This window comes from Aythya marila, assembly GCF_965140915.1.
Source record: "Aythya marila genome assembly, chromosome: 1".
Taxonomy (NCBI): Eukaryota; Metazoa; Chordata; class Aves; order Anseriformes; family Anatidae; genus Aythya; species Aythya marila.
The window spans coordinates 110,593,245-110,608,096 of record NC_139042.1 but is presented as its reverse complement, the minus strand read 5'-3'; positions in this window follow the sequence as shown (position 1 = coordinate 110,608,096).

Here is a 14,852-nt window from a genome sequence, read left to right as displayed (position 1 = left end):
CCTCCTCCCCTCCGCGCCCCCACTGCGCAGCCGCCGAGCCGCGGCGCCGCCGCCTCGCTCTGCGCCTGCGCGAGCCGAGCTCCCCCCGGCCCCCCTCCCTCCCCCCCTCTCTCCCCCTCGCTCCTGTTCCTCTGCGCGTGCGCGCGGCGCTCCGTCTCGCCTCACCCCCCCTCCATGCGCGCCCCCGCGCAGCCGCTCTCCCTTCACCTCCGGCCCCGGCGTCCTTAAGGCGCGAACCGCCTCTCAGCCCCCCCCTCGCCTTGTGCTGCCGCGAATGGGTTGACCTGGCGGCCCTCCCGGGGGACGGGTTGACCTGCTCGCTCTCCCCTCCCCTGCCCACCCCGGGCTGCCGCCCGTTAACGGCCGGCGGGAGCCGTTCCCTCCCGTTCTGCCGCCCCAGGGGGCGGTTAGCCCGGCGTCGGGACGAAGTGCGGGAGGCTCGGAATAAAAGCTCCGTGGAATAAAGGTTGTAGGCTGAGGAGGCGTTTCCGAAAGACCTGTCTGTGCAGGTGGCGGGGTGGAAATTAGAGAAACCGCCTCCGTGAGACAGGTGCGCCCCGAGCTCCTGGCGAAATTAATCCCCTATGAATAAAAAGGAACTGAATACAAGGAAAATGAAATAACGGCCGTCGGTCCTGCGTGTGAGTGGCAGTCTGTTGCTCCGTCAGAAAAGAGCAATTACACAAGGAAACCCGTCTCCTCTTCAAGGAACCCCTCACAACGCACCTCACGGCGTGGGCACTGCCACGCTCATAGGGCATCTTTCACCAATGAACATTTTGCCCTCTTCCACCTCAAATTTCCCTAAACCCAAAGGAAAAAGGAATCAGGCTTCGTGCCCCCATCATTTACGAAGTATAAATAACAAGAGGCTAGAGAGACCCTCAAAGCAAATCAGGTTTAGATTCAGAACTTCCAAATCCCAACAGCAATAAGCCAAGCAGGCAGAGTGACAGAACTTTGCTGGCTCTTGACAGATTTGGCAGAGGAAAAATAAAACTTGCTAATGTTCCTAGCCTTAACATTGCACCAAATATATGCTATCGCCAAGCTTTGTAACGTGCATTCATAAGAAGAGCAAACAGAAGGTGCGATCTTGTTCATTGAGGACTGGGTCTTAACGTTTTCCGAGGGTCATTAACTTCACCGGGTCAGAGTCCAAGCTGAATTTTCTTCTGAGGCTCAAAACGTCATGGAATAAGATAAACCAGCAAGAATTCATTCTTGCAGGCTGTTGCTGAAGAAATTATGAGCTGTATCAGAAGCAGTTGCTGGAATTTTTCATTGCAGGGAAGAGCCAAAAAGGAAAGGCTGAGGGAGGGACACAGCAGGGTTTCTCTGGGAGAGCCAAATCAAAGAGGTAATCTTGGCATTTTCATTTCAAATGAAGCTCCTCTGGCAATACTTTTTCTGGTTTTCATTTTGTTTTATTTTTTGTTTGTTTGTTTGTTTGTTTCTATTATAAAATAACACCTCCATACTGCTGAAAGCAGGAATAGAAATGGACTGTGCTATGAAACAGCAAAACCCATGCCCTAACGCTGTAATTCTACACTTGCACATTCATTAGATGATATTCCCTACCGGTAATTAAGCACTTTGTCATGCAGAAGATCTATGCTTAACTCACAGGAGTGAAAATGTAAACAAAGGCATATTGTCATGCCCCTCTTCTGCTCAGCCATGATCCTCCTGGGCCAGTTAATCCAGTTTTATGGCCAGGTTATACCAGCGCTGCAGCACACAGTGGCTGCACCGTGACAGATAAAGGTGCAGAGAAAGGGCCGGCTAGATTAAGGCTCTGCACAGCTCTAATCCTGCCTACGCCACATTCTCCCGTATCTTCCCATCTCACCCGCACACTCGTCTCAGTCCCGCACGCTGCTTCCAAGTCACCTGCAGGAGCTTCTCTTCAGGGAGCATTTGCTCCCAGTACACCTGGTTTAGTCCTTGCCCTCCCGCAGCTTCTGCATGCTGAGCTAGAACCCACAGCCACGGAAAAAAATGCTGTCTGAAAACAAATAGTTACTGGTTTTTCCAGTAGCTGCTAACCTGCTCTGTGTTTTCTAATTGGCTCTAAGGAGAACTTCCTTCTATTTGGCCACAGGTCTGCTCACCCCCCCCGTGTGAAAGTTGCTCCGGGTCTCTGTCTGCATCCTCTCCAGTTTGGTTCAAATGCATCTCTCTACCTGATGCCTTCCCCAACATGTCATACGTCCCTGTGGCTGTATATTGAAGAAAGCTGGCAAGTCATCTATGATGAATAATCAGTCAGGTAAATTTTACCTCTATTTGAATTGTGAGTTATCTGCAAAGAGCTTATGATTTCTACAGACGTATTATTTGATGGTATTTGCCACATAATGCCTGACCGGTGGCTTATTCATGAGCAGATTGCTGGAAACGTTTGAGACAGCTAGACACAAAAATGATATGAAGCTTACTCCTGTGAGAAGCTGAGCACCCCAGATTCATTTCACAGAAAGACTGAAGTGCAAAACTTGGAGTCATCTGGCCACAGACAGTGAGGCTGCAGTTACGCACATGCTAACATGCTTTGCTGAAGCAGGGCCTGAAGCGGTGTGCATCTTGCAGGACACCCTGTTTCTGTTCTCTGACTGGAGTTGTCTGCTCCGTAAAAATGATTTCCTTCAGGGATTTTGCTTTAGAAATACTTCCTGGCAGTGAAAAACAATACAGAGTTCAAAATTAATACACCTGCAAAGGGAAGAAATAGTATTTCGGGATCTTTTAAACCCCAGCAATAAATCAGTGTCTGTTGTTTTGATTTTGATTCAGATATCTCCTAATTCATAGCCCTCCTTGTCCTCCTCTACTTGTGCCTATAACCCCAGATTTTCCACGATGGCTATATTGCCTCCCCAATTTCAAATCTCCTGCCAGAATTAATTCAGTACTGTTTCAGAGACAAAAATATATGTTTTTGTATTAAGGTGTGGATGCAGGGGACAAAAGAAAGGCAGTTTAAGGTGGGAAGACAGGGACAAAAGAATTCTATTATTTAAGCAGAAAGCAGACCGGGAAGGAAAGGAGCCTTTTCACCACACAGCTCTAATGCACAGAGAAATTAAGAACAAACTTATCTGCTCTGCTCCAGCTCCACTACGCCACTCCAATCTGAATCCCTGACGCTGCGTTTCTCACACAATGTCCCTTCTCTCCATCATTTTTTCTTCACGTCAGATTTCGCTCTTTCTCAGGGTGCTTCAGTTTCTAGAATGATGTTGGCTGCAGCTTTCTCTTCTGCTCTCCATGTTCCTTCTCTACACTGCAGCAGAGTCCTATGCCTTAAAACAGCCTATCTTTGCCCCACGTGTGTTCAAGCACACCTACCCCAAACCTCCCCATTCCTCTTGCTTCTGGACGGCTCAGATTGTCTCACCTTCAGTTAAACCTGTCTGCATGCCTCTGTTTACTGCTTTTCATGTGTAATACACATCCTTACAGAGAGCTGACATCCTCTCTGCTGCAGTCTCTGTTGCAGTTACAGAGAACACAGTCTCACTTTTAACACAATGCAGAGACAAACAGAAAAAGGAAGCCTGTGTCTCCAAAAGCTTGCAATTTGGAGAGGTGGCAAGCAGAGAATGAGGGAAAAATAGGAGCAGTAGCTCCTTAGTTGAGGTGGAGATTGCAGAGATCACATCACGCGCAGTTCCTCCGCGGTCACAGCACAGACACTGGTGGGACTGGGACCTCGGCCAAGGTGCACTGAGGCTGTGCAGTCCAGTCCTTCCACCACAGAGCTGTTGGCCTTTCTCCCATGTGTTGCTCCCTATCCCCATCCTGTTTCTCAGCATGGAGGGGACAGTCCCATCAGTCGCTGCCCGCTCCTGTGTGATGAGCATCAAGAGCAGCAAAGGGGTGTGGACTGTCCGTTGCACGTGCAGGCTCTCATTTTCCCCTGCACACTCCTCAGGCTTCCTCAGAGCAAACTGCTTTCTAGCTCTGTTTCTGTCCCTCTTTTGTTGCCTCTGGATTGGAGAAAGGATGACTCTGAATCTCTCATTGCTGAGAGCTGTGGCTGGTCCTGTGAACCTCCCAGCTAATGAAACCAGCAGAGAAGTTGTGCTATCTCATAAACCTCTACCCCTCCCAGGTGCTAGCTAACTGCTTTTCTGGAGATAAGAACTGGGGCACAGACAAAAAGAAACATGGTTTTCATTTTCATATAAAAAAAAAAAGAAAAAACATAACTCAGAACCTTCACACATCCTCAGGAAAGGGAGAGGTAATCACTAGGAGGACACTTATCTTTTCATGTGGGTTTTTCAATCCGTTTCTCCCCCTCTGCTGCTTTGGCTGCATTTACTTTCTCTAGCTTGATTTTTTTTATACATTTCAGTGTCTGTCATCAATGCAGCCTCTGAGCGCCTTCCAGTTTCCATCATTTATATCTTACAAATCACTGACTCAGAAGGTTCAGGAAATTGTCGCTGTGCCTTTTTATCAATGCTAAACCAGGGCAGGGGATCCAGGAGTGTGTCCTCAGCCACCTGTGTGGCAGGGCAGTGCAAGAGGAGCCCCCATCTCTCCCTGCTCTGCAGTGATGAAAGGACCCTGTTCAGCTCGCTGAGATCCACAACCTGTCCCTCCGCCCACAGAGGGACAGGGTTGGGGTCTTGCAGCTTGATTCGGAGCTCCTGGGGAGTGGGATTTCCATTTGCCTGATCCAAGCTGCCGCTCAAAACTGCCACGCTTTTTGTCGCTTTTCTCTGCCTCCCACCTCACTGCGAAGGAACACTTGAAAATTTTTCAAGTTTTTAATTAATCCTTGGGAAGTGCTCAGAGATCACGGCGATATATTAGTGGGGCTGCAGCCTGGCAGACCCCATATAGAAGTGATACCATGCCAGAAGGAGGTATGGTTCTCTCCCTGATAGAATAATAGGGCCAAAATCTGAAATGTTTTATGAACAGATAGGCCAAACCTTTACTGTGTTAAGTGAGATGGAGGGAAGTTTAGAAACTTTGTGTGTGTAAATGGTGACCCAGGCCTGGAGGATGCCTCTGAAAAGATCAGGTGAGGAACTCATGGTATGCATATGCCCTTGGACGTGTAAATGACTTAGCTTAGTATGCATGCCTGAGTTGGCCATTGACAACCACACCACCGGAAGACCCCGAAAGACCACCATTAGAAACAAATGTGAATACTCAGGGATATTTACATACTTTAATGAGTTTCAGGAAATAGTGAGAACAAGTGAATTATTTCTTGGAAACCCAATGAATATGTATGGTTTGATTGTATATAATCCCTGTAGCTTGAACAATTCCACCCGCACCCTAGGTATAGTGAAGCCCTGTGCGTCCGGCGGCGCAATTAAAGAATGCCTGCTTTCTAAAACTCCAAAGTGATTTTTTTTTTGACCGACTTTTACAGTAACAGGACAAATTGTGCTTTGCATCTCTGTGAAACAGAGAAACAAGTGCTGGCTGCACTTGTTCCAGCCAGCCCCAGAGCGCGCTTTCTGCTGCAGCCCTCGGGAATGCTTTGGTGCTGCTTACACGAGGAACCAAATTGGTTTTGACCTCAGCGAAGAGGGGGCCAAGAGGGATGCATCTGACACCTTTTAGCAACCACAAGGTTTTCTGTCGAATAGACACAGCCCGCGAGACAAACACACAGCTGGAGTTGGGGTGCTTTTGAAAACATTGTCTTTATTCTCTACCTCCCTTTCTTCCAGGACAGGCGCTTTGCTTATTCCCTCTTCAGAAAGGACTTTTCTGGCACACAGCCTAGCCTGGCTGGAGATTAGGGATTCTCTCTGCCCCTTCATCCTTGAATATTTCCTTTTAATTTCACAGTTTAAATTCCAATTGTGTAATTATATTCTGCCTACCCCAAATTCCTCTGTAATTTCAATTGGACACGGTGTCCTTCACTCTCTAGTCTGAACTCTTGCAGTGCTGTGGGGCACTGTTAAAAGGCTGCCACGCTCCGCTCTGGTCCCATTTCACGTATATGGAGAAAGAGAATGGACCTAGACCCCTTTGAACTAAAACTGCTGCTCCATATAGGCGAGACAGGGCTTGCTATAGAGTGACAAGGCAGTCTTACCCCGTGGCAATACATCGGGCGTTTTTCACAATGCCTCAGTCTGAACAAATTTTTTGAGTAAAAGTCTGTCTGGAGGTATTTCTCCCCCACAACGCATACCCTTTGATCTTAAATAAAGCTGTACGGGGACCCCCCAAAACACTACTTTGCTGAATTTATGTGGCCTGAGAGTACCTGCTTACACCATTTAACACGGCAGAAATGCCATAGTGAATTAATTTAGGTTCAGGGAGCTGTGTAGCAACAAGAGGGTAGGCAGCACAGATGCCTAATTCAGTAAAACACTTTCCAAAAGCGGGCAAATCCCAAGCATTTTAAGACCCAACCCCAATATTTCTTGCAGATTTTGCTCTGTCAGCATTTTACCTGAATCCCAACCCTGGTGCAAACATCCCGATTTGTTTCATCACGGCATTTTACATCAATTTGAAAATATTTCTGCTCCTCCTCTCTCCTCTGGCTTTCCTTTTCCCTCCTTACTGTGGTGCGTCTGCTTTGTCGGTGTGCCCGCACGCTGCCCTTCAGGTATCAGAGAGATTCACCCTGCATATTTCCACTGCCTCCTGCTGTGGTCTTCTGTGGAAGCTCGTGGGGAAGAGGGAGAAGGGGAGGCAGCGTGTTGCGATGGGTGAATCCTCCTCGATCAGTCTATCTGCCTTTGGAACAAACTTCCTCTCCAAGTACAAGTTCTGTGGCAGGCTCAGCACAAGGAGACGCTCACCTGCTTTAAAACCTTTATAGGCAGCTCAGCAAAATGCAGTGGGTTTACTGGAGAAACGGGAATTATTTCATGCATGTCCTTGCTGGCAGTGCTGTATCTACATGAACCTCTGTCACTTTGACTTTTGATGGGACTTCAGCTTCATATATACTGCAGGTTTGGTCCTGCTCCCCAGGGAAGCCTTTATGCCTACTTCCATGGCAGCAGACCTGAGGCTGCTGTTTGTGTCTCTGGCAAGCAGCACATAGCTGGGGTGAGATCAAGTAGACCATATTTCCATGTTTCCTTGGTTAGCTTATACTGTTAAAAGTGAGTTGTTGTTAGGAGGAAACAGAGCATGTAATAACTAGAGTTGGTTTTTGTTTGGCTTTGAGTCATAAATCTTAAAGGAAAGGAAGGAGCCATCACGTTCATCCCCAAGTTTGTCATACAATCAGCAAGGGGCAAGGCAGTAGTATGGGCAAGAAAATGAAACATGTGAAGGTACAAGTGCCAGCGGGGGGAAGTCACTGTTGCTTATTGTCAGTTTTGGTGTGACACAGAAAGTTCAGCTAATCCTCTTAGTTACAGAGACACACGGGTGGGGGGAGATTGTTATCTCAAGCAATTTGCTGGCTCTACTCCTTTTTTCCTTCGAGTTTCTTTTCGCCTAATTGAGCAGCATTTCTTCCTGGGACTGGTTTGCAATAATCCTGGGGCCTCATCAGGGAAAACGCTAACAAATATAGCAGGGGGAAGCAGCCTGAGCGGGGCAGCTATCGCCACAAGTTTCTCTCTGTGGAAGGGCATCAGATTTGCCTCCAAGTGGCGAGGGTGAAAAATGAGATAAAGATTCGAAGCGGTATGGAGCATGTTGGTCAGAGCCAGCAATCACTAGGAGAGGCGTGTCTCGGTCCAAGCTGCAGGGACAGGTAATGTGCAGCACCCAGGAGCTGCAGGGTCTGAGGTGGAGCAGGGTGAGGGCTTCACCGGCACCCATCACAAACGCGTGGGCTCCACTTTCATTGCCAAAGGGAAGTGTCTGCGGTAAATCTAATCAAGAGTCAAAAGGTGAAGGAGAACAATAATAACCTGGGAGGTTTGTTTTTATTTATCCAGGAGATAAGGATTCAGCTACAGGCACTGAATGAGAAAAAGCCGCCTTGTTCAGAGCAGACAATTATTCCACCCACGCTCTCTCATCATCAAGGTTTTAGTATTATAATACTCAGGGTATTTAAAAATTTCTCAGCCCGAGGGCCAGCAATGTTTGTGCAGGTGCTCTGCCAGTTGCCACAGGTGTCATTTTACAAAAGACCTGAATAATTACATGGTATAGTCCTGAAGATGGCAGCAGCTGGGAGCCATTCTTCATCAGCCTCCCAGCACTGTGATGCTGTGATGCAGGGTTGGTGTTACCAGCAGGAGGACACGTATGAAAATCACAGCCTTAGCTCCTGAAGGGCTTCATTCATTTCCTGAAGGCTTGAGACTGTTTCCAGCACTGTGACCTTATGTCCCAGGAAAGTGAGGGCTCTGGTTCCCAAGCCCTAGTGACTCACCCCGGAGAAGTTGAAGAAACTGCTGTCTTCAACCCGCCTTGCTGAGGTGCCGCAGGGAGTTAACACAAAGAAGAGGTGGCTGGACAAATGGTGTGTCCACTGCTAACCATTTCAGCTCATAGCCTGATGCACCAATGTAAACCACCACTGGTACCACTTTACTCTGATATCCTGGACCAAGAAATGCAGAAAGGAGTGATTTAATCCAGGATCGTATCAACATATATCACTGTGGAGAATAAGGAGTTTATTGCCCCCAGCTGGGGAGATGGGTTACCTTGCCAGCTAGGGCAGCTAAATCCAACAGAGTCTGTTAGTCAGAGCTGTCAGACAGGAGAGAAAGGGCCAGACCAGACAGCACTCACCAAGCAGCTGTAAAACAAGTAGTGTAGTGCTTTTAAGAGAAAAGATGTTCTTCCGATGTCCTGCTAGCACAGGACAAGGAAATGGCAAGTTTGCTGTGTACATCACACTTTTCTGGTTGAATGTGAGTTCTTTGGCTAATGTGGGGCCTGGGACCACCTGTGGGCTCACAGGTCCACAGGGTACCTGTCTGTGTCTGGATTTGGCCCGATCATGGTCCTGTGGCACACACTTGGTGCTTGTGTGCTGGTTTCCAAACAAAAGAAATGTCAGGGTGGGTCAAACGAGTCACAGTGCATTATGCCAGGCTTTTGGTTCAGATGCTTGGAGGGTGAGGGCCATGTGCTGTGTTTTGTGCCTTCAGGTCACTTTGGACAGAGCTTCTGAGACTCTGCTGGATGCCTGCATAAGGGTAATAACTGAATTTCCTTACTTCACGTAGATATTGTGAGAATAAATGCATTTAGCAGTGTAATTACCAGATGCTACAGAGGTGAGGCACCTTCAATAGCTTTCTTTCAGTTCTTTTGTTTCTTTAAAGATATGGGTAAAAAGACATGGGCATTTGATCAAAGCCAGAATTTGCTTTCCCAGACTGTTCTAGTTTATGGTTACGTTGTGCAGGGGAGCAGGGGCAGAAAGACAGCAACTTGCATCCATGCTTCATGTGTCCAGCATGCGTGATGACCTCCCTGGGAGCCTGCAGTGCTTCACACGGCACAAGGGGCAAGGAAAGGACAGAAATTACTGCGTTCAAGGATTCATCCCTTCCTCATGCAGGTCTGCACAGCTAGCTAGCTGCATGCGGGAGTACACCGTGCTCTTTAACCCTATCAGCGAGCATTTGGGTTTGTAACGCTGAAAACGCTTGGGAAAGTCACGTGCGTTTTAGCCACATGGATACGCTTCCTGCATCCTACTCTGTAGCATCAGACTGCAACTCTGACAATGATGGAGCATTTGCAGTTGCGGAAAGTGTAAAGCAATTATAAGCGTATTAATTATACGCATAATGACTTTTAAAATTGTGTTTAATAAATACTTTAATAAATACCTTGTGTTTCAGATATAGAACTGTTTTCTGTTAGTCAGAAAACCAATGTCTGAAGCCACTAGAAGAAAGAGACAGAATTGCCAGCTGAATATCATGAATGAAAAAACATTCACCACTGTGACCAGGGCCAACATATTTCCCAGTGGCAGCTCCCTGTCTTCCCCTAATTCCCCCCTCCCTTTCCCCTCCCTCCTCAGATGCACATGCAGGCACTATGGGAGGAATGACAGCTGTTCTTCATGGAATGACAGCCCAGGGATATTGCATCCTCCCTTAAAAAAAAAAAAAAAAGACAGGCAAGGTACAGAATAAGGTCAGTGAAGGGAGACAAAGGGGTCTCCCAGAGATGGCAAAGGGTAATTTATTGACAGATGAGATAGACGTTACTACAGAAAAATATTAAATGGATTCTTTTCCCCTGTTTTTAGAAAGGGAAAAAAAAAAAAAGTGGAGAAGGGTTAGGAAGGACAGATGCCAGAAATAGAGACAAATTTCCCAGGAGAGGAAGGAGAAATCCTGAAGGAAATTAGGATCATGATACAGAAAATAATAATAATAATAATAAATCTGAAAAAAAAAAAAAAAAGAGCATCTGAAAAGCTAAGAAATTCTGCATGGAAATGACAAAAAAGGGCAGTGGAGAAGGAACACCACCACTAACAGCGGCACCGCTTCAAAGGCACTGTGAAAGAAAGAAGTGCTGGTAAAACAGAGCCTGATTAAAAGCCAGCGTTTGAAAAGGGCTGTCGGGAAATTGCAGAGCTGTGCACGCGCCCGACGTCAGCCGTGAGGAAGACTGCGGGAGCACTAATCAAAGTGAGGCTGAGGGAGCATATGGAGCACAGAGATTTTATTAAGGACAGTCATGAACCGGGGCTCGTATAATGGGAGCAGCCGAGCTCAGGAGATGGGAGGGAAGAAAAGGCCAGGTCTTCTGGTGCAATAAACCGGCGTAGCGCTGTCAACTTTGACAGTGTGTGAGTCCCTACTGCAAGGAAAAGATCTGAGTGGAAAGCTTAAATAGTGGGTGTTGATATTGTAGTTTCTCTGGCCTAGAGTAGTAGATGTCCCCAAAATAATTGTGCAGGAGAGGACAGGAAAAAACACTGGACAGATGTGCTCTAGTTGGGGTTCTCTAAGTCCATCCTGCCCCCAGTTGAGACAGCAAGATACCAAGGACATGTTCTTACAGCTTGTGACATGAGGAGAGCTTATTTTCACCAGTTTTCACCAGTCAGGGCCTGATGAATGCCTGAGGAGTCACCAGGAAAAGTTTCCACCAAGATAAAAGCAGCAGAACAAAAGACATATGATGGATAACAGATTTAACTTATAAGCAGGCTAGTTTTAAGCCAAACCGTGTCTTACTCTGCTCTTTTTGTGAGGAACCCATTTTTATGGTGTGTAACAGTCCATGTAGTAGAATAAGGGAGGGGGAGCATTCATCCCGGCCCTGCAGCTGCCATGCTCAGAGCTGAGGGAAATATAAGCCAGTCTACATTGGGCTTGGAGCTTCGGTACTCCAGAGGCATTAGCAGGCTTTTTGGGAAAACAGGACAAAGCAAAAAGAAAAGAATAGGTCTGCTCCAGTCTTACAGTGGAGTTTTATGTTGGTGCATCTGGGGATTTGCCCGAGACAGAGTCATGATGACTCCTTCATCTCAGAGACAGCGATTTGGGTGGCCACAGGGCAGTCACTAACACCATTCCCTCACCTCTACCAAAAGATGAATTTTATGTCAAATCAACACACTGATCTGACATGCCCACGTTGCCGCTAGATGTGATGTCAGAGATGTGATGCCTGTGTGCTGCCCTGACGTTATCCTGGATTAGTCCTAAACACAAGACTGCAACGAAGTTCCTAAACATGAGACTGCTTCTTTCCAGCCTGATCCCACAGCCCTGACCTCTACCTGAGGTTCTGACTCCAACCCTTCCCCACAGACAGGACACGGCCCGTGAGCAACAGCTGTTGGCAGGCTCTTTTCCCGCTCAGCATTCAGGCATCTCAGAAGATGGCAGATGGAGCTTTAACGTGCCAGGAGAAGCCGAATCTGTGTGCGTGTGGACGCGGAAGGCTCTTTTCCTTCACTATCAGCTGTTCTGGGGTGCTGCTAGCGAGTTCCATGTCAACTATTTCCCCTGGAATGGATTATTTCAGTAGTCTTTGGGCCAGAAAGATGAAGTGCAGCTTGGTGGTTGGCGGTCAGGAGCGCTCACATGGGAGGGGATAAGCCTGCACTAATGAACCCTTAACTCTCTCACATTGTATATTCTCTGGAAAAAGGCCTGGAACATATGTCTCCCCCTCTCCGGCGAACGCCTTAATCACTAGTTTAGAGTCATGCTTGTGCTCTCTTGAGGCCAGCGAGTATTTAATTGTGCCACGTACAGCTGAGTGATTGCTCAGGGAGAATGACTTTGTTAGTGAGATGAATTTTCAGTCTTTTGAACTTTTCCAGCAGACTTCCTCTATTCTTGTACAACGTTGGGCTCAGCTTCTGGGTCTCAAATACCCTCAGATGCATCTCTTTCTCCCAACCTGGGCCCACTTTGTTCATTTAATTTGTACCTCTTTTAGGGTGAGAACATCTTGAATTGTGCTCTGTGCTGTATTATTACAATGGAGCCTGGGTGCTGGTGAAAACCTCTGGATGCTAATGGAGAAAACGTACATAACATCTTTAGCTGTTACTCTATCATATAGAAACGTCCAAAAGGATGCTGAGACATAAAAAGAGGTTGGAAAGGGGAAATATCTGGAAGTGTTCAGCATGGATATCAGGAAAAAAAAAAAAACAACAAACAAACAAACAAAAAAAAACTTCACCACAAAGGGGAGGATAAGTCTGTCTGCATCAAGGCTAGAAATGGTCATCAGGCACAGCTCTTCAATAGTGTTATGACAGGCAGAGGTGGCCCAGTTCTCTTCCTGAAGAAGGTTTGTAGTTGTAGGGGTAAAGTTAACCACTGGTTTAAAATGTTCATTTTCTGTGTGACAAGGAAAGTATAACAATTATTGGAAAAAGGGTGGAAAATGAGCTAGAGGAAAAAAAACAAAACAAACAAACAAAAAAAACCTGTTCCTGTCCCCCCGTGTATAAAATGGAGGCTATGTTCCCTATTAACTTCAGCAACCAACACTGCAAAAAATATTTGACATCATCACGTAGCAAACGCCACTCTATCTTTGAAATTCAACATCACTACTTTTTTCTTAATTGGACGAATTTTTTGAAAACACGGGTCTGACTTCTCAGAAATACTTCTGATGGTCTCTGCCTGTTTCTAATGCTTTTGTAGTGGAATAGCTGTGATTTCCTTTTTGCAAAACAGAGACTATTTCACTGAAAATTTCTAGGAGAAAAATCATTTCCACTTAGCAATAGCATTAAAGCCCTTGAATTGGGCCACATTTTGCTGCCAATGCAGTTTCAGGGATACTTGGAAAATATTTTGAACAGCAGGGAGGAAAACTGATTACCAATACACAGTCTCTAAATGGTGTGAATACTATGGGTTATTTTCCCTTTGACTGTTTATGGCCTGTTTACAGTATAATCACACCGAATCAGGTCATAACATGGCTCTTTTTTTTTTTTTTTTTTTTTTTTTTTTGAGTGAAAATAGAATCTAGCATCATTTTTTATTTACTGCAGCTCCCCCAAAGAGCTAAGGAATTTCCAGGTGCTAAGCAAGGATGCTCTCTTATCCAAGGCATTCATAACTGAAGGAGAGATGAGGAGAAAGGTGACTAGGAAAAATAATAGGCAAGTTATTCACAATTTCTATGCACTTGAAATAGCTGCATTGTTGTCATCATGGCAGAAATGGAGTTATAAAGGGGACTTAGTTGTGGATAGAGGAGAGAGATTGCAGATGACGTGAGGGGTTATTTTATGGTATATAGCTGTCATCAGACCGAGCTGCGGACACATGTATGAGATCAGTCCAGAGAAATAATATTCCTATCACCCCATCCATACCAGGCAGTGGTACTGTGTTATGGGATTAGAAGAAAATACTTAGTTGTTTGAACTTGTAAATGGCAGCTTAAAAGGGTAACAGCTCTGTTGTGCTACAGATTGCCTGTTAGATTGTTCAAGTAAAAGGCTCACCCACGTATCTGCTCAGCAGAGAAAATCTGGCATGAGAAATAGCCAGCACTAAAATCCTACATTTCTAGCATCCCTTGTAGCCAGTGGGGGGGGAAATCTTTTAGCTAGCACTGAGAAAGCCTGGGCATGGGTCACCCAAGGAAGCAGAAAACGCAAAGCTCTGCCAGAGGTCTACTGCTGGAAAGAAACATCCCAGCCACCTCTCCAGGGAGCCTGTAGGAAAAATAATATTGCTTCCAGTGTTAAGAAGGACGAATACAGAAACAAACAAACAAAAAGAACACTTTACTAAGCTGATCCCTAGGATTTAGCAAAGGAGATGCTTTCCAAGAGACAGACTTTTTTTTTCTATTGTTTACAATATGATGCTATCTCACAACTGGGATTCCTTTTTGTTGTGAGGAAGAAATGAGCTTGAATGAGAAAATACACATTGGTTTAGATTATCTTACTAATGACCCTCCTGTTTCTTTTTCTTTCATTTGAGACCCTGACCTGTCAGATAAGCTTTCTGCTCTACCTGGGATATATGAGCAGCCATCCCTGTTCATACGAAGGTGACGAGGTCCTACAGAGGAATGCCTGACTTTAGGTTCCCAAATCCTTTTCAGGCAGTAGAAAAACAACCTGTTTTTCATTGGCGTTCAATGTCTAGTAGCTCCCAATTACTCCAATACTCCTTTTCAGAAATGAGTAATGAACTGCAGCGGAGGAAAAAGCTCCCTCAGAATGTAACAGAATAGTTTTCTCAGCACTACTCTAATACTTCTACAGCTGTAATAAAAAATATATATAAAAGGGGAAGTATTGATGAACACTAGCTTCAACCAAGAGCTGAATTTCCTAGTGCGCTCCAGGCTGAAATTTCTGAAAAGCAAAAATGCTCACTTGCAAGCTATCTCCACAGCCCAGGTCAGCAGGCAGCAATTAGTTTCTCAGCCACTCACTCTTCCTTCCATCTTCCTGA